The sequence below is a fragment of the Ambystoma mexicanum genome, chromosome 1p (genome assembly GCF_040938575.1).
Source record: "Ambystoma mexicanum isolate Mex_15411 chromosome 1p, UKY_AmexF1_1, whole genome shotgun sequence".
Taxonomy (NCBI): Eukaryota; Metazoa; Chordata; class Amphibia; order Caudata; family Ambystomatidae; genus Ambystoma; species Ambystoma mexicanum.
In genome coordinates, this window is record NC_090921.1 from 1,506,606,008 (window position 1) to 1,506,629,514 (window position 23,507).

Genomic DNA, 23,507 nt, shown 5'->3' on the forward strand with positions numbered 1-23,507 from the left:
TCTGCGGACACCCCCCCATTTTTATATACTCACTAGTCCCCTTTGTATAGCGTCCATCCCTGACCTCCATGCGGCTATCGTCTGGGCATTTGGGCTCATCCATTTCCCTGCTATGGCGTGTTTGGCCACTATGCAGGCACTGTTCTGAAAGATCTCGTCTTATTGACCACCCCCTCACCCCCCTCCCCCCAGATCCCAAACACTCCCTTAGGGCACCACTTTCCCCTAGTATCTCTGTAACTTCGGGGACCGCCATATGATATGAATACAGGCCCGCTCTTGGTCTTGCATTTAGGGCAAGTATCATCTTCCCCTTTACCCATCCTCCTTAGCCTGTAGAGTAATATACTTTGGGAAGCTACTTGAATTGGACCAGTCTCAGGCAAGCTGCAATGGCTACCTCTCTGGGGTACTATTAGTGCCTCCCTCCATTCCTCCTCATCTATTTCTCCCAATTCCTTCACCCATCTCTCCCTGAGATCATCCAATCGCACCGTCAAATGAAGGTTTAACACCCTGTATAGGGTAGCCATCTGCTTCTCCTTCATTTCTCCATCCAGTACACTGTGCTCGATAGGGGACACCAGTGTGATCTCCGTACCCCTGTTCGTTCATGGCTTCAGGGCGTGCTGCAGCTGCAAGTACCTGTATGGTCCTGTCTGTTCACACCCCAACTACCCTCAATCCCCATTAACTTTTTGATCGACAGGCTTGTACAATGATCTATATATATTGTTGAGTTGGTTTATCATGGAGCTTGTGGACCTTAAAAGTCATCGCTATAAAAATGAGACATTTTACGTCTTCAACCACAAACATTAACCAACATTTGTACCAACTTGAGCTGGGAAGATACCTGGTCACGTACCTACATTTAAGACTATGCTCAAATTCCGGCTTTACCAAAAAAGTGTGTGATCCTTGGCAAATCATTTAATCACACAGTGCCTTACCGGTCAAAATTAGGTGCCTCTAGAAGTGATCCAAGTACCTTTGCACGCTATTCCAAAAAAAAAAAAAAAAAGGACCACTCAAGTTTAAATAGCCTAGTTTTGCTCCATAAACAATAATGACCTCTCATATTAACCATACAAAGTAGCAGCGGTTTTGAAAGTTGTATGTTGCCCTGAGGAAATTGTTTACAATTGCTGTTGCAACTTGGCTTGCTCTCCATTATACCATCACTCCTTCACACCCTCAAGTAAATTAAAAATGTGATGCAAAAAATGCAGCAAAAAAGAAGAATGTTGGGAATCATTACACGTATGCAGTGCAGGAACAAAACGGTGGGAATGAGGCAACAATTCCATTACCACTGCGTTAATGCACGGTCACACTTCTAGGTTTGGTGGTAAGGTGGCAAGTTCCCAGCCAATCCACCACCTTACCACCAAAAATAGGCAAACATCTGCAAAATTACCGCCGGCAGAACATGGAGGCTTATGGGCTCTGAAAATGGTGACGTACCCCGCACTACCTTCACTTGTAATCCTGCGGTAAATCCGCAGGACCAAACGGTGGTAATGGGAATAGTTTGGCGATATTTCAGCAGATTTACCACCAAACTTATAATTAGCTGCATTGTGCTTTAAAACGTTATGCTGCAAAATGTTCCATTCTGAAGTAATCGGTTGGAGTGGGGGTCTGTCTTTCACAACAAGATGCTCCTTTGCATCCTGCACAGAGTAGCCACAGTTGTCTAGGACACATTGTAAGAGCGCCCTGAAGCAAAACGGGAATAAGGGCTACTGGCCTTGTTGCCTAGTCCTCACAGTGAAAAGGAGGCATCATCCTTAATTCTCCACAGCCAGGCCAAGAAGACATGGTGAGAGTGCGTGAGAGTGGAGATAAGGCAGAGTGGATGGTAGGTAATTGGGTGGTAAAGGGGGGAGTGGATGAAATAGAAAGGGGAGAGAAGATGGGAGGAAGATTGAGGGTTGCACACTACTTGCTTTGCTTCTCTTGTGCTTGGTATGTACTGTGATTTTCCAATTCAATGTTAAATAAAGTACATAAGTTGTATTCTTGGGGGGCGGGAGGGGGATGATTAATTGGGATTCACCCCGCACACTCTTGTTGAGGGGTTTGGTGTGCTGTGGGCAAGGGTGGGGTGGAAATTCCTGAGTAGTGGATGGAAGGTGAGAGCGATTGAAGATGAAGAGGAGTAGCAAATGGAAAGTGAAAGGAGTCGGGAGGGCGGCTTATGGAAGGAGATGAGGGAGTGGATAGAAGGAGGCCAGAAGATTTTGGAAGGGGTACACGACAGCATTTGATTTTGGAAGGCATGAACGGATGGAAGGGGAGAGGAGGATTTCACTTGAGAACACATTGAGTGGTCCTAGGAAATTACTTTTTGCAGCAAGAGCTGATGAATTGACCAGTCCGTTTGCAGCCATAAAGTTAAAAAAAACAAATTGATTAAATTTGAACCAAGTTGATCAATGTTGCACGTGTGAAAGCCAATATCTCCTCCCACCTCTACGCCTGCCTACCCTGTGCCCTCTGTTAATCTTGCCCACAGGACCGTTGCTTTAAATCTGCAGCTGCATCATGACACCCCTGGTCTAAAAGGATGACTTTAGAGACCATCCTGGTGTCATCTGATAATCATCGAACTACACTAGAAGTCATTCCCACATCATCAGACGTCATCACACTGTTAAAGTCATCAGCAAATATCTCAGAATGGTGGATGATGATTTGGGGATGAGTTTAGGATGACTTAGTGAATATGATAACGTTGTCCCCATTTTAGAAAACTCTTTGTTCCTGATGCTTTTAGGATGACCTACTGATCACTTCAAGAGATTGCACGTTTTCCCCTGATGAATTGGGCACGATTCTGGGATGACCTGCAGATTACTTCAAGAGCATTGCCATGAAACATGTTTGTTCTTGATGATTTGGGGATGACTTACTGCTTACTTCAGAACATCAGAGTTTGTATGATGATATGCGGACCAATACAGATTGTCATTCTGCTTAGTTGCATTTATGCTGAACGATCCAACACTGTGGCAAGTGTAAAGCTTGATACTATGTTGGGCCAAAGTAGAAGCCAGAGGCCTAAAGATAGCATGCACCCGTGAAAATCCTTTGCCATCCCAGTCAAAAGCAGGCACCCATCACCCTCACAATCCCCAATGTGGCATGGATAAAGTCTGAGACTATGTTGAGCCAAAGTGGAAGAAAGAGACCTAAACAGCATGCACCCCCTGGGTGAGAATCCTTTGCCATCCCAGTCAAAAGCAGGAACCCAGCACCCTCACAATCAATACATTACCATGCTGACTTGTTAGGTAAGAATTGGTGTTGTCCCACTGTGTGAGACTACACAACACTTATCTGCTTGGTATTAGGTAAGCCCACCTTTTGGTATAGGTCTGAACTACACAAGTTGGCAGTGTGACTGAGCAGCCAGGCCTATCTCAAGAGGGATAACTGAGCTATAGAGCTGTACAAATGAAATCTGTAAATACAAGTAGCCAAGTAACACTTACACTCAAGGTTTCAGTTATAAATAGTTATTTATTTAATTAACATTTTTTAAATAAGCGTTCTTTAGAAAGGCAATTCATGTAACAATGTAAATATACTTTTACATTACTTTTCAGAACCAGAGCAAGTTAGTGGATAATCTTTGGATATGCTTCATACACAATTGCTACACCATGGGGTGACTTCAATCACAAGGACAGTAATGGCATTTATATATCACACTTGCAGAGTCTGAGGTTGCAGAAAGGAAAGGTTTAAGGAAGGAAAAAGGTTAAACAGGTTCTCAGTATATGTGAGGACAAATAAATCTTCCAATGAAATCTAGACAAGCCTTTCCCAGCAGTAACAGTCTAAAACAAGTTACCACCTATGAGGGACAAACCATATCAAGGTCAGTGGGCTAGAAGAGTCTGCAGGGACCCAGGACAGCCAAAGTCAATTTGAAACAGTCTATGGAGCTGAGGCACTTCTTAGAATCAAACGTCTTGCACAAAGTTAGAGCGTTTGTTAGAAAATCACTTGAAGGGTCGCAAGCTGTGAAAACAGAGTTGGAATCAACTCTAAAAGTAAGCCACAGCAATTCCCAACTGAGAAAAGCAAGGCTACAAGACAGTGAGGTAAGTACCCCAAGTCTAAATAGTACCTCTGGTTTGAAGAAGAGTTGTCCAGCTGGCTTCTGTCCTGCTACAGCGTTGCAGACCCCGTATTCCTGAGCCTTAGTCATGGAGACAAGAGGGAGGACATCTGTAGGGCTCCAACGGTGGTACATCAGAGGTCGTTGGCGGCTACGGGCTCTTTTCGGTTCAGCGGCACTTTGCGGGTTTCAGCGCTTAGTAAACAGCACTATTGCGGATCTCTGGTACCGGATGGGCTTCCTTCACTCCTTGGGTCTGGTGAGGGGACTCTAGCTCTGGTCGTCCTGCTTCTGGAGGGTCCTTAGGAGACTCCTGGAGCTTCTAGCCAGATTTCAGATGTTTCACTCGACTATGTGTTACTCGACACCCGGCACTTGGCTCTTACAGCAATGAAGAAGTACAGCCATACAGGGAAGATGGTCCAGTGGAGTTCGTCTCTGGGTTAGTTGGTCCCACTAACCCAAGGGGAGAAGTCCATTGCGGAGCTTCTCTGTCTGATAAGAGTTTCAGCACAGCAGCAGGGCTTCACCGGGCAATTCAAAGGTCCAGGAGGATGCAGCAAGATTTGTTCACGGTTTCGTCAGATGCTCCTCCCAGTGGTCGACTCTGACTTTAGTCCCAAAACCCTTGACTTAAGCAGGTTTCTCCCATTCATGCACAAACTAGGCTGTCAATCACACATCAGGGTTGCTGCCCTGAAAGGACAGCCAGCCAGCCAGCCAGCCGGCCATTCAGGACTGGTTGCATTTAGGTATTCTTAGAGACAAAGCACAGGGGAGTTTTGGGACCCTCCCTCACATCCTGTCCTTCCAGACACACTGGAGCCAGAGGCAGTACTCAGGGCTGAAGTGCGCCAACGGCAAAACAAACAAAGGGCTTCAATCTGTTTGACGCACAGAGTAAAACCCAAGAAAGACATCACAAACAGAAAATGGCAAAAAAAAGACGACAAGGGCCATTTTGATAAAATGGTCACTCCTGGGTGCTATACTGCAGCTGAGGGTTCAGCCTGCGGTAGTAAGTAGAAAAACACAATGGTAGGAAAAATTAAACCACTGCCACTAGTCATTTAAAAGAAGGGAGGGCAACATACAAATGTTACATGAGAATGTAGGATAAGGGGCTACTAGGTAACCCCCCAGCACTCCACATAAGATGGTATGTGCTGGACCCATAAAGAGAAAAAAGTAAAGTAATTTTCACTTTACTATTCTTGGGAACAGTAGTTCACACAAGAAAAGTTATTTTAAACCTTATGAGAAATCTAAAGGATTTCTCAGTGACACTGCATTGAAGTTGATATGTGTCACCATACAAAAATAAGATCCATATGGAGTTTGTCGGACTACCAAAACAGTGAAAACACAATCAAAAAGGTCAAAACACATGATGCAGTGGGAGAAGGGTCTCACTCACTGCACGGTTAAAATTAAAAAGTCCTACAGTCCAGCAAAAGAGCTGGGGGTCTCTAAGGTTGAAGGGAATTAGCACATAAATGAGAATTCTCCCCAACATGACTGCACCAATATATGGCAGTATTCACATGCACTCCTTCACACAATATTCATGTTTGCTTTGAGCAAAATCCAATAATCAACAACCATAACAAAAAGTACCTCCAGGATAAAAAAAAAAAAAACAAAAGAAAAGGATCCAAAAAAAGAAAGAAGCAATAAACAAACGAAACACAAAATCCCATCAACTACCCACAACCCACCAAATACAAGCAACAATAAACCACAAACAGCAAAGACTAAACCCAAAAGACCATGAAAAACACCAATCGAAAGGACGCCCACTAAGGAACACAACCCACGCATCATGCCTCACCACAAGAAAGACAAAGAAGCCAGAAAAGAATAGAAATAATAAGAAATCCCAAACCACTCGGGAAGGCATGGACCAGCATGATCCCACAACCCCAAACAACTCGACAAACATCTGAGATGGCCCAAGGAGACATACAAATAGAGCAAAGACAGACTCCAATGCTCGCTACCTGTCCACATACGACAACGTGGTAAACAAACAGTACAGCAACAAGGAACTGACAGCCAACAAGCTTCACGAATACAGACCCAACCAGGACACCAAACGGATGGCAACTAATAAACCATCCCAACCCAGTCTCCACCATGGACAATACCCCAACCAGAACAAGGAACAAATTGGAAAACATCACACTCACTCTACACCCCCTATATCACCAAGACTGGAACAACAGAGGGGTAGCGACCCTATTTACCACCCGGAAACAAACCAACCCTGCCATAAACCTTATCGGTCTACTCGACAAAGAGACTGACCAACAAAGAACCACCCCACCCAAAAGACTCAACCGGGAAAAACCCACCTGGAATGGAAACCCAACCAACAACACACTGGTTAGAAAAAGCAATACTAACAACAACACAAAAGGAAAATCCAGCAAACTACACTGCAGCCTCCTCAACATTAGATCCATGGCAAAACACTCAACAGAAACCAATGACCTCCTAAGCGAAGGAGGCACAGACGTGCTCTTCCTTACAGAAACCTGGCTATCAGACAACTATAAAGCCATTGCGAAGCAATACCCGACAATTATAAATTAATACACGCCAAAAGAGAAAACCGAAGAGGAGGTGGAATCGCAATTATACACAAAAAAACCCCACACATGAGCATCTCGAATCATCACAACCAACGCGGAAGACTATGAATCCCTCCTAATCAAGATAGAACTCAACGACCAATCCAACATAGTATTCCTACTGATCTACAGACCATCTTCTTACAACCCCAACTTTGCAACAAAACTAGCGGACAAGGCTGCCATGCTATCAACCCACCACGACAATCCAGGTGAAAGAGATCCCCCCCCGATACAAACATAGATACAACAGAAGACAAACTCAACAATTGGATCACCAAGGCCATTGACCAATTAGCACCAGCTAAAACATTCAAAGCAACACCACCAAAAAACTGGCAGCAAAATGGTTCACATAAGAACTGAAAAAACAACCGCAAAATGGAAACAAAATGGAGAGAACAATACACCAGGCAAGACTAAATAAAACACCAAAGACAACAAACTGAACAAAACAGTCCTCAAAGCAAAATAAAAAAAAAACTACTACGCCACAAGAATTGGCAAACATTTCATAGAAAGAACTCCAACCCCTACACACTTTGTGAAAGTCACTTACACCAGAGCAGAGTCTGTGTAGTAGCTGCACAGCAGTTACTGCCTTTTTTCGGGCATTAGCCTGCGCAGGTATTGTTATATATGTAGTCACTTACAACAGAGCACGGTCTGTGTAGCAGCTGCACAGCAGTTACTGCGTCTGCGAGCATTAGCCTGCGCTGGTACTATTATATATGTACAGGGTCTGTGTAGTAGCTGCACAGCAGTTACTGCGTCTGCGAGCATTAGCCTGTGCAGGTATTATTAGATATGTAGTCACTTACACCAGAGCACGGTCTGTGTAGCAGCTGCACAGCAGTTACTGCATCTGCGAGCAGTATCCAGCGCAGGCATTATTTGATATGTAGTCACTTACACCAGAGCACGGTCTGTGCAGCAGCTGCACAGTAGTTACTGCCTCTGCAAGCCTTAGCCTGTGGAGGTATTATTAGATATGTAGTCACTTACACCAGAGCACGGTCTGTGTAGCAGCTGCACAGCAGTTACTGCGTCTGCGAGCATTAGCCTGCGCTGGTACTATTATATATGTACAGGGTCTGTGTAGTAGCTGCACAGCAGTTACTGCGTCTGCGAGCATTAGCCTGTGCAGGTATTATTAGATATGTAGTCACTTACACCAGAGCACGGTCTGTGTAGCAGCTGCACAGCAGTTACTGCATCTGCAAGCAGTATCCAGCGCAGGCATTATTTGATATGTAGTCACTTACACCAGAGCACGGTCTGTGCAGCAGCTGCACAGTAGTTACTGCCTCTGCAAGCCTTAGCCTGTGCAGGTATTATTAGATATGTAGTCACTTACACCAGAGCACGGTCTGTGTAGCAGCTGCACAGCAGTTACTGCGTCTGCGAGCATTAGCCTGTGCAGGTATTATTAGATATGTAGTCACTTACACCAGACCACGGTCTGTGTAGCAGCTGCACAGTAGTTACTGTGTCAGCGAGCATCAACCTGTGCTGGTACTATTATATTTGTACAGGGTCTGTGTAGTAGCAGTTACTGCGTCTACAAGCATTAGCCGGCGCAGGTGTTATTAGATATGTAGTCACTTACACCAGAGCAAGGTCTGTGAAGCAGCTGCACAGCAGTTACTGCGTTTGCGAGCATTAGCTGTGCAGGTATGATTAGATATGTAGTCACTTACGCCAGAGCAGGGTGTGTGTAGTAGCTACACAGCATTGCAGAGTCTGAACCGTACCGTAAATGAGCTCCGGAGCTGCTACGTCTATGCCAACAACAGGCTGCACAGTGTAATTTCAAAACCAGATGTTTAGAAAATCACATACTTACAATATTTAATTTCAACAAGCGATAAGTGCAACACAAGGAATTACAGCTTCAACGTGCATTCCTAGAGGTTGCAAAACGGCTCCTCTTAACAATATAACAAAGGGATAAGACCGTCTAAGTTAATGGATGCTAAAAGAAATGCATATAAAATTCACTACAAGAGCTGGGTCGCATGCACTCACCTGATGCTGCCTGGAAACGGGACATGAGCGTTTCGTAAATGGTAGTTTTCTAGTTCCCATTCGAGAAACAGACAATAGGAACACTCCGCCTCCACTTCATCACGTGGGCTGTTCTGAGTCACGTGGGTTGCACGTCCGCTTCATCACGTACGTCTGCGTCATCACGTGGGTTGCTCTGCATCACGTGGATTTCAACGTCCGCTTCATCACGTGGGCTGATCTGCATCACGTGGGTTTCAACGTTCACGTCAACATCATTTTTGCACGAGTTGGAAGGCAAGGCATTGAGAGAGGGTTGATACTAGTTCCCATCTGAGAAACAGACCATTGGTTATTAGGGCCATTTCTCAGATGGGCAATAGCTGCTTCAGTGTGAGTGGGTAAGTTCGCATTAGCATACATGTGTCCCTCCCGAATTAGGCGGGAGACTCCCGATTTTTCTGTGCAAAATTTTGCTCTTTTTCACATTCTCCCGCCTAAAATAATTCCAGCCCCAATTCATTCCAATGGGAAACTTTATGTCTCCCCATTTCATGGACGAAATCTCCCTCCCAGGTGCCTCTGAATGTTGGCATGTATGCATTAGAGAAATGGCCCTTTTTTGCCCCCTAGTGGCCAAGTCCTGCATAATAATGGGAACTAGCCCACTCAAACTGAGATGGCTAGTTCCCATTAGAGAAATTCCCCTTTTTGCTCACCCATAGCTCTCAACTCACACGCTTTTGGCGGTTGTCAACTGCCTTGTAAAGGGCTGATTCACCGGCCAAGCCTCCTGGACGCCCATTCATTCCAATGGGCGTCTCACCCGCCAAAAACAAAATCGGGTGATTTCACCCGCCTTTGGAACACAAATGGTTGAGAGCTATGCTCCCCTAGTGGCCAGGTCCTGCATAATAATGGGAACTAACCTACTCACACTGAGAAGGCTGGTTTACCTACAGTATTTCGAATTACATTTTTTTTAATGCCATAATGTCGAAAACATTTGGCCGGAAAACTGGAAAAAAGAATTTCGAATGTCTTTTTAAAAAAATTCTGTTCAAAATGGGGGGTTCCCCCCCAACCCCTCCTTTTTTAAAATCCTTTTTTACGCACGAAACCAAAAAAAAAGTAAATTAAAAAATAACACATTCACATTTTTTTTTCGGCCAAATGTTTTCGACATTATTGTCATTCGAAATAATGCATTCGACATATTAACTGGATACCGAGAAGGCTAGTTCCCATTGAGAAATTGCCCTTTTTGCCCCTAGTGGCCAAGTCCTGCATAATAATGGGAACTAACCTCACTGAGAAGGCTAGTTCCCATTAGACAAATTGCCCTTTTTGCCCCTAGTGACCAAGTCCTGCATAATAATGGGAACTAGCCCACCCACACTGAGAAGGCTAATTCCCATTAGAGAAACGGCCCTCCGACCTGGAGAGGCAGAAAGGTCCTCTCATCTAATGGGAACTAACCCATTCACACTGAGTCAGCAATTTCCCATTAGAGAAATGGTCCTCTGACCTGTAGAGGCAAAAAGGCCCTCTCGTCTAATGGGAATTAGCCCACTCACACTGAAGCAGCGATTTCCCATTAGATAAACAGCCATCTGACCTGGAGAGGCAGAACAGTCATTTCGTCTAATGGGAACTAGCCCACTCACACTGAAGCAGCTATTTCCCATTAGAGAAACTGCCCTCCAAATGTTCTGCCTCTCCAGGTCGGAGGGCCGTTTCTGTAATGGGAAATAGCTGCTTCAGTGTGAGTGGGCTAGTTCCCATTAAACGAGGGGACCGCTTGATCTCCTATTGATCATCAACTTGTCCCGAATGTACTCTTTCTGATAATGCATAGCTCTCAACCATTTGTTTCTGGCGGGTGAGACGTCCATTGGAATGAATGGGCGTGCAGGAGGCTGGGCGGGTCAGTCAGCCCTTTGCAAGGCGGGTGACACCCGCCAAAAGCGGGTGAGTTGAGAGCTATGATAATGTTCAAAACAACACTTTATAGCAAACCCTTCCAGTATTATAACAAACTCCTCAATGGTCTCACAATATTTCTGTTGTCTGATGGCAAATTGATAACAAGCCAAAAAGTTATTCCCCTTCACCTCGTAATGCTTGTCCATCTCAGCTATGCATATATCAAACTGGTTGCCCATCTTGATGCATTCAGCTAGTTTTAAGAAATTGTTGTCCAGCCCGACCTCGACAAAGAAACAGTGCCTCTTTCTTTTTACTCAAATAATTAGGACCATATACTGCTAAAATATACTTCTGGAATCTTTCTTCCGATTTCATAACCTAGGAATAACCCAGTGCCTGGTATATTTGCCATAATCTTTGAATTTGTTTCTGTTGCTTCTCTATTTTCGTGCTCTTGGTATTTGTCATCTTGTTCACAGGGACAAATGTCTGTAATCTCCCTTTTAAGGTGCAATGAAAAAAACCCCTCAGAGTAACAGCCAATTGTGCTACAGCATGCTCCCTTCTTTATATGTGCAAGTGTTTCTTTCGGTCGCTACAGTGCATGTGGGACAGGCACAGCACGGAGCGCAGTGCCCGCAGTGAAGGCCTTCAGCTTGATACATAGCTAAGCAACCAACTTATCATGTCTAAAATTGCCAGGTAACAACTTGCAACACTGGACGATGCGTCCTTGGATCACGTGTTCTGTCGTCTGCATGCACGGCTGTGCTGCTAGGGTGCTTTCTGTGTCCTCATAGGCTCACGCACAGCCCACATAATCCCGAGTACATGCCTGGAGAGTCCCACTGAGCCACCATTCGACTGTGCAACCAACCCTGTACCTGTTCAGCCAGGGCAACGACACTCAATGGCAAGTGCAGGCTCTTTGTCATTACTGCAACTCATCACCAGTTAAGGAAGTGAACAAGAACACAGCCAGTATGTGTGACTTAATTTCTTTTAAGTTCATCTTTATGCTGTAACAACTCTCTGTCCTCACCCTTACACCAACCACCATAAAACTTGCCTTGCATTCTCTTCTAGTGTTCTCTGTCCACATTCCACACCAATAACATTCCCTCTGCTGACATTCCTAACACTGTAACGAGTCCCCCTTTCTTCTAGAGGACTTTATTCCCATGGCCACTTTCCGTATTCTAATATTACTCAACTAGAATTGTATTGCCAAGTGGGAATGGTTCAGTTAGTCCCCCTCTAGTGCTCTATATGAGCATGGGTTGACCCTCAGATTGACGACGCATTGGCCCTATTGGGCATGAAGATTTGTTTGCTCTCCTGGCCAGAAAGACCATTTGTCTATCCTGGGCTTGAAGATGTGCTGGCACTCATGGGCTTGAAGACAAAGATAGACCCTTCCAGGGGCCAGAAACTGATGATGTGATGCATCGGCAGGGCCAGAAACCGAAGAGAGGCCCACTCAGCTTGGTGTTGAGAGTTAAACCACGGTCAAGTTGGTTTACCCAGGGTACTGCACTCCTCCTCGTCTTTCCAATACTCCTCTCTACTTTTGATGGGCTAGTTATTAGGTTAAGACGTACAACCAGGCACCAGCTAGCAAGCTACTTAATGGACAAAGGCCTCCGTCCACAGCATTTAGCTTATTTTCAGGGTCCATCTTCTGCACTTCTTTCTTCCACATTCCTTTTCTTCCTCAGTACCTTTCCAAAAATGTTCCTCCATCGGTGGCCCTCATCTTCCTACACCGATTTTGTCTGTACATTTTAAACTGTTCTCCAAGTAATTTCCTCCTTTCTCTTGTGTCTCACCTTCCATCTCTCCTTTTCCCCCTTGCTAGTTTTTCCCTCTTCACGCTGCTCTCCCCTTTCCCTTCTTTTGACGCATCTTCACCTCCCATCCACCTCAAGTCTTACTCTCCTTCAACTCCCTTCTTCCTCTTTTACTCTGCTCTTTACTGCAACACTTGTTTCCAAACTCCCATACTAGGCCTTCTACCAAAGCCTCCCTGTATAGTCCTGCCCCTTTTTATACTGGAAAAGGAAGGGTGTTAATTAATGTGCCCAACTCCTTGTGTGTACTTGACAAAGTGATCTGCTCTTCTGAGTAACTCACCATCTTCAGATCTAGTGATTCGTATCAGTTATTAATTGTTAGCTGCCAACTTGAAGTCAAGCAGCGCTGTCATGGTAGCTGCCTGACCCCAACATGGTGCCTCCTGCAGGCAGCTGCACAATAACTCTGCCAACCTGGAACCTCCCCATCTGCCAACTTCATTGCATACCCAAGCTCAAATAGGTCTTTTCCACAGTCCATGCTGCAGACTGTGTATTCAAATGTATTTTTAGTGAGATCAAAGACAATATCCACAGATTATTTGGCCTTCTAATGCAGAGTTATTCATTCTTCAAAACTCTAATAGGTCTTGAATTAAAGACTGGTACCTGGCAAAGGATAAAGTGGATAGGGTAGACACCTTGGGAATACCTTATATACTGGCTATTATCTTTCTGAAGGTACAGACCCCCCCCAGGGTCTCGTAGCTCTATTCCCATATGTCCACCTAGAAACATGGTCACAGTTCTCTCCTTTTTTATGCTGTCACTCAGTTCATCGTTGTACTCAATATGTAATTCTTTTCATTGACAGTTTCATATTTTTACTTATTTATATTCCATGAAAGTATTTATATTCTTAAAGTAGGCCTTATTTTCATTTATTATATAACTCGAGTTATCAGTTCATGGTTCTTACATATTTATCATAGTCAAGATTTATTATAAACATTTAATTGGACCAAAGTGTGAAATATCTTAGCCGTTGGCATAATTATGGATCTATGTGTTGAAATTGAACCTGAAGTAGTTGAATTTTTTCTAAATGGTTTGTACCAAATTTTTTAAAATGTCAGATTTTGGGGTAGGTCGCCCCGCCACTACCCACCCTCTCCAACCCGTTACAAAATCCAATATGGCCTGACCCCAACCCACCATCTACCATCAGTGGTATAAAAAATCTAAAGAAATTGAGGGGAGGGGGCAGGGGATTTTCAACCAGTTTGGGGGGGGTGGGAGGAGGGGTCGACAAAATCCATAAACCTATAATTGTACTGTTAATGGTGTTATGGTCACTAATAGTCTTAATATAAATCCGCCCCTAAGAAGGCGCAAATGTGTTTTTACTGGGGTATGAGGGTCACTAGACCACCAGGGATGGCTTGAAAGGGGGGGGGGGGGGGTGATCGGAGCGTGATAGTTATGATTTGGTTTTGCTGGGCTGAACATAGGTAATGAATGTTTTCTGTTCTGTTTACAGGTTTCTTTACGCAAGGAGCTGCAACGTTATGCGAGTCGGATTGGGCAGCCTGGGGAGGTATTTTGGTGGGCTGGGACACAAATGCAGGATCAGGCCACAAATTCCCACCATGCCAGCAAAACATTGGTGTTTCCCTGGGAGCGGCTGTCTCTCATGTGGGATGACTGTCCGCAAGACCAGACTGCACCTCTGGCAGTGCTGTGTTACAGATTTCACCTCCGGGGAAGAATGGAGACCCTGCGCCTCGGAGGAGAAATGGAGACCCTGCCAGGGCTCCCAGAACTGCAGCTGGACTTGGGGACGGTCAACCCACATGGGAGACAGCCACCCAAGGCCAGGGGCATCACCACCACCTTCCTGGAGCTCTGGCTGGCCTGCATTACAGATTCTCCCTCTGGGAAGGGACAGTGACCCTGCCAGGGCTCACTGGGAAAGCCGCTGTGCTTGAGGTCGGTAGACCCAAATGGGAAATGAATGCCCAAGGCCAGAGACAGCACCCCCAACTCTGCTGGAGCTCTGGCTGGGTTTCGTTGCAGCTTCACCCTCTGGGAAGTACGTGGACCCTGCCGAGGCTCCCTGGAACCATTGCTGGGTTTGTGGACAGTCAAACCACACGAGGGAAAGCCACCCGCCAGGGACAGCACCCCTGACCATCCTTGAGCTCTGGGCTGACCTGCATTATACAATTTCTCTCTGTGAGGGGGACCCTTTCGGGCCCCCTTCAGCTGCCAGTGCACTTGACTCACATGGGAGACAGATGCATAAGGCCGGGGACATCACCTCTAGCCGTCCTTGAGTTTTGGCTGGGCTACATTACAGCTTTTCCCTTTGTGGAGGTACTGGCACACTGCCAGGGGAAAGCTGTAACAGAGGCCAGCCAAAGCTCCAAGATGATAGGAGGTAAAGTGCCTGGCCTTGGGCGGCTGTCTCCCATGTGGGTTGACCGCCCCGCAGCCCAGCAGCGGTTCCAGGAACCCCCAGAAGGTTCCTACTCCCTCAGGGAAGGTGACCCCGTAAGGGCTCCCTAGGACAGCCGCTGCACTTGGAGATGGTCACTCCATATGGGAGACAGCTGCCCAAGGCCAGGAACAAATTATCCTGGAGCTCTGGCTGTCCTGTGTTACAGTTTCTCCCTCTGGGAAAGGTTGGGGAAGCCTGCCAGGGCTCCCTGGGAATGCCGCTGCACTTGGGGAGGGTGGACCCACATGGTAGAGTCATCCAAGACCAGGGACATCACCCCCGACCATCCTGGAGCTTGGGCGAGCCTGTGCCTCGGGCCACCCTGTACTGACACACACGCACACTCAATCACTGAGACCGGACACATGCGTCTGTGCTTTCCAGGGTCCCGGCGGCAACTGCCGCATGGACGTTCTTTATTTAAAACAGGCATGCGTGACCCAAAACGAGGCTTGCGCATGCGTCGTTTACACTTACGACGCCACATCCCTTTTTTTCTTTAATCAAAACAAACTTGCATTAACACAACGGTGAAAACATGTACACAACAACTGGACCCAACATGGGTCGCTGACCTGACTCAGATGTCGGCTCAGTCCCCTGAGTCCAGGACGTAGTCTTTGAGACGAGCCGGCGGTCTGCGATCATGTCGCACAGGATATCGGCTGCCGCTCTGGGGAACCACACCGGGGCTCTCGGCACGCAGCAACACGTTCAGCGGAGGATCCGCTGCAGGGCTCTCGGTCCCCGTTTCCGACGAGGTCACAGGGAATGTCCACTTTTTTGAAAAACGATCGGTTGCGGGTGACAGTCCCTCGTTCATTTGCCGCAGTGACCATGGTCCCCTTCACATGTGTAACGGTCCACGGCTGGGGCTCGTAAGGCAGTGACAGTTTCCCTTCAGGTCTGCGATTCCTCACCAACACTGAATCACCTACGGCCAACTCCTTGTTTTGCAGGCCCCTCCTCACGCTCTCCTTCACGTTGCATGCAGATCGCTCCTCCCGGACCTTTTCATTGTCGATGACCCCGGGCTCCCGGCCTTCAATCTCGGGTATCAAAAACCTCGGACAGCGTCCAAATGAAGCTTCTGCTGGGGCGACCCCTGTCGACTTTTGGGGCGTGGTTCTGTATTCCCTTAGGAACTCGACCAATTTCTGCTGTAGGTCATCTCCATTTGCCGATATTCTGAACACTTTGTTCAGGTTCCGCATGAGTCTTTCAGCCTCCCCATTGGCCCGAGGCCAGAGGGGCGAGAACTTCTGATGTTGGATGCCCCGTTCTTTCAAATACTGAACAAACTGGCTACCTGTGAACAGGGGTCCATTGTCCGAACATAAAATCTCGGGAAAGCCATGCGCTGCAAACATTCTGTCTAGCGCCCGGGTGGTGTGGTCGGTTGCTGTTGGCTCCACCACCTCCACCTCCGGGTACCTCGACCACTGGTTGACCACTGCCAAAAAGTACATGCCCCTGCCCGTCGATCCAAAGTCGGCATTGGACGGTGCCGCACGGCTTCTCACTCCTTTCCATGGAGGAGATGGGCGGAGCCCTCTCTACAGGACTCGCCGCTTGGCACGGTAGGCACCTCTTCACGTACACTTCCAACAGGCTTTCCAGATCCGGGAACCATACTTTGGGCGTTAGCCTCGCCTTGGTCTTGGCGACTCCCTGATGCCCAGTATGGGCCAATTCCAGGACGCGGTCCCTCAGGGCATGTGGAATGACGATCTGCCTCCCCGCAGTAGTAGATCGTCGTCCGATATCGACAGTTCATCCCTCACCCTCCAGAGTGCCTAGGTCCTTCTGAGCACTCGCTTCCCGCCTGGAATTGTTCTGAAGCACCTCTTTCCAGTCACCACTTCTCACAGCCTCCTTGATGATTTGGAATACTTCATCCGTAGACGACTCCTCAGCCACAGTAACCTGGGACAGAGCAACAGGCATCGCACTCTCTACGACGTGACACACCAACTCCTGGCAGTCCAATACCTCACTGGGACCTTTTGCCCTCTCGTAGTTCGGGTGGCGAGAGAGGTAATCTGCAGGATTGTTCATCCCTGGACTGTATACCAGCTTGACCCCATACTCGAAAAAGCGCCAGCATCCAGCGCTCTATCCTTAGGGGAGGGTTTGACGACACCTCCGCTAGGATGGGCAGGAGTGGCTTGTGGTCAGTCACGAGCGTAACAGGCTTGCCCAAAATGTACAGACGAAAATGACGGCAACCCCACAGAATGGCCAACGCCTCCCTCTCTATTTGCGAAAAGCGTGTTTCCGTGTCCGTGAGGAACTCAATGTTCTTTCTTTCGTGATCTGTCTCGCCCACCGGCCTTGTAGTCAGTTTCAGTGGGTTCGATAATTCCTCTGTTCACAGAGACTTCTTGCTGTCTGCGCGTGGGGGGAATGATCGAATTGAAATGCCGTCCTCTGGTTTCGTGTGTAGGCTACTCTTCCATCCGGCACCAACTTGATAAATAAACTGCCTAAGAAGCACCAGGTCCGGAAAACGGATAAAAAAAGGAACCCCTTGACGAAAGGAAATAACAACGGCATGATGTTTGTCACAAGCCGCAAATTGATCGTTTAAGTTGCATAACATAACACACAAAGAGAAAGTGACCTTCCATCTTCTCTGCCTCAGTAATCAACATTTAGTCCAACCACAAGAGTCTATAAAGTACCTGAAAAACCCTGAAAAATCCGGGGATTTGTTTTTTGTGAACTTCTCTGTCATCTTAGAAGCAATATACTGTCCTGAAGAGGGCCATAATTTAGAACCGCAGAACACCAGGGATGGTGTTGATGTAATCTGTGGGCCGAAACATATGTAGACATCCTGTAGACACTATAATTCATGTGTCTCCTCCCTACAGCATTAGAACCTTCACGCTGTGTATATTTAATTTGTTCCCCTAAAATATTTTGTAAGAAAACCAACATTTTGAAAAGAGTTTGTCAAGGTGATCCGTTACAACTGTCACTATACTAACTCTAGACACCACTAGTAGAAAAAATGTGCTTTTGCTGGACTTTTTAATTTTTGAGTTCTTTGAATGTGTTTTAAGCTTGTGAGGTGTCTTGTGGAAAGCACCCACCATGTTCTTTTGTGTTACTAAATTGATGTGATTAAAATGTGTTTTTTACTCTGCTTACTCTTTTGAAAACAACATTTGTTCTATGTGCTTCTCAGATAGATGAAATAGATAATCTATCCCAATCTCCTTTTCCCAGACCCAAGTCCAAAGTGGACTAAAAGAGGGGTAATTGAGCTTGTTTTTTGTGTGTTTTTGACACTTCATAATTAGTCCCTACTCTATCTCAATCCCCCTGTAACAAAAAATTGGGACTCGCCCTTTTCTTACGACTTTTCATGTGTTCAGCCTTGGATTTAGCAAAAACCAAAATGTCATCACTCATATTTAGTACGCCTTTCAGCCCTGCCAGCGCTCCCCTGATGGCATTTTGAAAGACCTCTGCCGCAGATGAAATGCCAAAACTCAGGCGTTTAAATTGGTAAAGGCCCTCGTGCGTGGTAAATGTCGTAATATATCTGGAATCTGCGTGGAGCTCTAGCTGGTGATAGCCCGACCTCAGATCCAATTTCGAGAATACTCTGGCCCCTTGTAGTTCTCCCACAATGTCATCAAGGGTCGGTGTTATAAGTCTCTCCCATTTAATGGCGGCATTCAGGAGGTGCATGTCCACGGAGATGTGTACCGCCCCCGGCAGCTTTGGCCTAGGGGTCACCACAATGGGCGAGACCCAGGGCGTCGGCCCTTCCACCCTCTCAATGATGTCCATTTCTACTAACATTTGAAGCTCCTTCTCGACTTGCTCCCTAAGATGGAACGGGATTCGTTGATGCTTGAGGGCCGTGGGCCGGATGGTGTCATCAATGTGCAACCGCACTGGGGGAGCCTTCAGCTTGCCCACTCCCTGAAAGATGCCAGAGAACTTGGCCAACAGTTGATCTATGTCCTCCTAGTAAACTTCAAGAGCAAAGTGTACAATGTCTAATGCCTCCGACGCCACGCAGCTGAGCAATGAGTGCAGGCTGACATCGGTGACGAAAAATCGGGCTTTGATGGTCTTGGTCCCCTTGGTAACGGGTGCCACAAACACCCTTGAATCGCCATGTAGTGGTCGGCGGCAAGCACACAAACAGAGGCTACTGTGTCTATCAGTACTTGTGTAGGAACACCTTGAATGTCTACAAGACACTTGGGCTGCCTCTTTTTCCGTGCACCTGTCGCGAGATTGGAAATAAAGAACACCTCTTCTTCCTCCTCTTCCTCTTCCGCAATGTTGAGTCGTTGGGCGTCTTGCTCCAAAGACGCAATGCTACGTTGCCTCCTATAACCACCGCCACTCGGCCTTGCCGGTCCTCTTTGCGTGGCAACCGGTGCAGGGGCTCGACACATTCTGGCATAGTGTCCAGGACCATTGCACCTGCCGCAGACTCTCAATTTGGCGGGACAGTCCTCGGAGTGGGGCAGGTCGTACCCGCAGTACTGGCAAATGGACGCCGCCCCCAACCCAGGCTCTAAAGGGGAGCTAGACACCCGTTGCGCACAGGAGGGAGAGAGAAGCATCCACTTCATACAGAACGAGTTAGTATGACATACATACGGCGAGTTCACTTTCTTCGAGGGATCTCGACGATCCGTGGCTCTTGCTTTAAAGGAAGCCACTCAAGAAGGATCCGTCGATGACTCGTCGTCGAACTCTGCTATTCCAGGTACATTGGGGTGCTAGAAACATTATAGAAGGAAATAAGACTCATATAACAATATATGGACTGGGCTTGTGGTATATCTTTATTTTTCAGGTTGCCCAGGGTGGGGGGGGATCTCCACACCGATTTGTGTCTAGTTGGTAGGGGCCAGTATTCTGCCAATTGTTCTAACCCACTGCTTTCCTCCTATGTCTATTGTTGGTTACCTTTATTAAGTGATTTGTGTTACATTTAACCAGAGTACAGTTGATGCACTTTAATGAGATCGACTAATAATTGTGTTACCACTTAGAACTTTATATCTTTGCCATTGTAGATTTACTGAGCACAAAGTCTCAGGTTTGACAGTAAACAAAGATTCACCCACTGACTTCACCTCCTCCTCTGTCTCCTCACCTGTGGATTCGTTGCAGGATGAATCTTCCGAGTGGATTTGTCTTCTTTCATGCCAAGAGTCGTTAGGCTTTTCTTTGTTGGGTTTAGGGTGAGCTCCTCTGGAAGCCACACTGCCTAATGACAAGAAGTCGGCAGTAGGGGCTCCCAGGGAGACCACCCCACTTCAGGGAAAAAGCACAGGCTGAAAAAACCCTGATGCTGCTCTTCTGATCCAAGATGGTGTAATTCGGAATGAGGAAACTCCAAGTCCCAGAATGCACAGGGAGTAGCAGGGTGATGCACAGGAAGGTACAGCAAGGAAAATATGGAAGGACCGGGAGGGACGGAAACTCAAGAACCATGGACTGGGAGTGGGAAGAAATGCAGGTTACAGGACAAGCGGCAACAAAGTGGCTGGAGAAACAGAGAGAAGCGTCACAGAAGGAGAAGGGGAGTAACAGGCCCTGAAGGTGGTGCTTAGGAGGGGCAGCGAAGGAAAAACACAGCGGAGGAAGGCACAGGCGAAAACACTCGAGCAGCGCTTAGACCCAACCGGAATAGCAGGGTTGAAACGCGCTGAGTGAAAGTATCGACGCCTATTTAAACACGTCATCGCGCACATCGCAAAGTCGGCCGCAACACTGGACCATTACGCCGGCATCGCGATGATCGCGAGTAGCTCATCTCCTCCTCCAATTCTCCCACAGTCTCCATGGAGTCCGGATCGTGACAGTATGACCCCTTTTCAACGGCACACCCCCTGGTTTCCCTGGGTGCAATCTATGAAAAAGGCGCAGGAGTCGAGGAGCCTTCAGATTCCTAGCCGGTTCCCAGGATCTTTCGGACCATGGATATCCTTTCCATAGGATAAGGTAATGGACAGTCCCCTGCTTGTTCCTGGAGTCCAGAATGCGGGATACCTCGTACTCTTGCGGTAACGAAGTTCTAGGGACCTTCTTCTTATAGCCCCTATTATAGGGATCTGGAACATATTCCTTGAGTAAAGATGAATGGAATACCGGATGGATCCTTCGTAAAGATTGTGGTAGTGATAATTTGAAGGCCACAGGATTGATGCATTCTGTAATGGGGAAAGGACCAAGGTACCTTGGAGAAAACTTTCCTGGATGAACCCATCTGGGTAGGAATTTGGTTGAAAGCCAGACCTTGGTACCGATCTGCCATGTGGGGTTGGGTCTTCTTCTTGGGTCGACCCATCGTTTGTAACCTTGTCTACTACGTCTCAGTATTTCTTGAGCTTTTTTATGCGTTTCTTTCAACACACCTATTAACTGATCAAGTGAAGGGACCTTTGTGGATAGTATTTCAGGAAAGGGTAAATGTCTGCGGTTATACCCATAGGTGCAGTGGAATGGGCTCATGCCTATTGCAGAATGAAAGGTGTTATTGTAGGAAAATTCAGCAACTGGTAGGAGTTGATACCAGTTGTCTTGCACCTGGTTACAAAAGCATCTAAGATACTGTTTCAGAGTTGCATTGAGGCGTTCAGTTTGACCATTGCTTTCTGGGTGGTATCCGGATGATAAGGCTCGTTGTACTTGTAATTGTTTACAAAGAAGGGTCCAGAATTTCGAGGTGAATTGGGTTCCTCTATCCGACACAATGGCACATGGTATACCATGTAGTCGGACCACTTCACGTAGAAACTTTTCAGCCGTCATTGAAGCTGAGGGTGTGCCTGACAAGGCGATAAAGTGAGCCAGTTTACTGAACGAATCCACCACAACCATTATGGCGGTATGTCCTCCAGAATTGGGTAAGTCAACAATGAAGTCCATTGAAACATGTTGCCAGGGTCCAGCTGGGGGTTCTTCCTGTTGTAAAAGACCCAATGGTTTGGCCGTGCTATATTTGCTCTGGGCACAGATAGGACAGGAAGAGACGTATCTCTTGGTATCCTTGACGACTGTAGGCCACCAGAAATGTCTTCTAATGAGTTGCAAGGTGGCCGCTTGACCCTTGTGTCCTGCCGTTGGTGTGTCATGACACCAAGATAGGGCCATGGACTGGAGCTCTTGCGTAGGTAAATACAATTGGTTCTCCCTAAACCAGAATTTCCCTATTCTGTTTAGAGATTCCCCCGGGGGTAAAGATGTCTTCCTTTGTGAGTCGTATACCTGTTGTAGAAACAAGTTCACTGTGCCGATAAATCTTTTTCCTGACAACAGAAGTTCTTGACCTGTGTATTTTCCCGATTCTTCTCCGTTACTTCTGGATAAAGCATCTGCAAGCTGATTGTTCCTCCCAGGTACATGGGTAAGTGTGAAGTCAAATTGGGAAAAAAAATAGGCCCATCTGGCATGGTGTGAATTTCGGCATTCCAGTTGTTGTAGCACGCTTAAGTTCCTGTGATCTGTGCGTACAAGAAAGGGGTGTTGGGCCCCTTGTAGTAAATGCCTCCATTCCTCACAGGCTCTTTTAATTGCAAGGAGTTCCTTTTCGAGTACTGAATAGTTTCGTTCACTAGGGTTTAGTGTCCTTGAATAGTAGGCGATGGGGTGTTCCATTTGATCTTCCTTTTTCTGCAGAAGAGCAGCACCTATTGCGCCGTAGGAGGCGTCGGTTTCTAGAATGAAGGGTAACATCTGGTCTGGTTGTCTAAGTACCGGTGCCGTGGTAAAGGCTTCTTTAAGTTCTCTTAAAGCTTTATCTGCTTCTGGGCACCACGTAAACTTCACAGCCTTCTTTAAAAGTGCAGTCAGGAGTAGGACCATTTCTGAGAATCCATTGATGAACTTTCTATAGAAGTTTGTTAGGCCTAAAAAACGCTGTATACCTTTAACTGATTTAGGTACAGGCCATTGGGTAACTGCTGCAGTCTTCCGTGGGTCCATCTCAATCAGATTTGCACTTAAGAGAAATCCTAAATATGGAACCGTCTTGCCTTCGAATATGCATTTTTCGGGTTAGGCCAGAAGGTGGTGATGACGAAGTCTTTGTAACACCTCTCTGACGTGTTGGCGATGGGCTTCCAGAGTGTTTGAATAAACCAGAATGTCATCCAGGTACACTATGACTGATGTGACTAGAAGGTCTGCAGAGATCTTGTCCATAAAGCGTTGGAATTGAGCAGGAGCGTTGACTAAACCAAAGGGCATAACTCTGTATTCGTAATGTCCCAAAGGCGTCCTCAATGCGGTCTTCCATTCGTCACCTTGTTTTATTCTGAGTAGGTGATAAGCACCCCTCAGATCCAACTTGGTGAACCAGGTAGCCTTCTGTACTGCCTCCATTATATCTTTAATGAGCGGCATGGGATATCTGTCTCTAATTGTAGAACTGTTGAGGCCTTTATAATCTATACAAAGCCGGAGTTCGGTGGTTCCTTTATTTGGAATGAAGAACAGGGATGCACCTGCTGAAGAAGTGGAGGCTTGAA

General features: G+C 46.8%; 1 protein-coding gene across 5 annotated transcripts in view; it reads right to left on the minus strand.

The window, feature by feature from the left end:
• USF1 (upstream transcription factor 1) overlaps positions 1 to 8,956 on the minus strand; it is a 1,351,219-nt gene extending 1,342,263 nt beyond the window's left edge. For 4 of the 5 annotated variants that reach the window (XM_069607199.1, XM_069607200.1, XM_069607202.1 and 1 more), the window contains exon 1: positions 8,794 to 8,931. The gene's annotated coding sequence lies outside the window, so the exon portion shown is untranslated. Of the gene's footprint in view, positions 1 to 8,793 lie in introns of all 5 variants that reach the window. The other variant, XM_069607201.1, reaches the window with a different exon arrangement.
• Between the last annotated feature and the right edge of the window lie 14,551 nt (positions 8,957 to 23,507).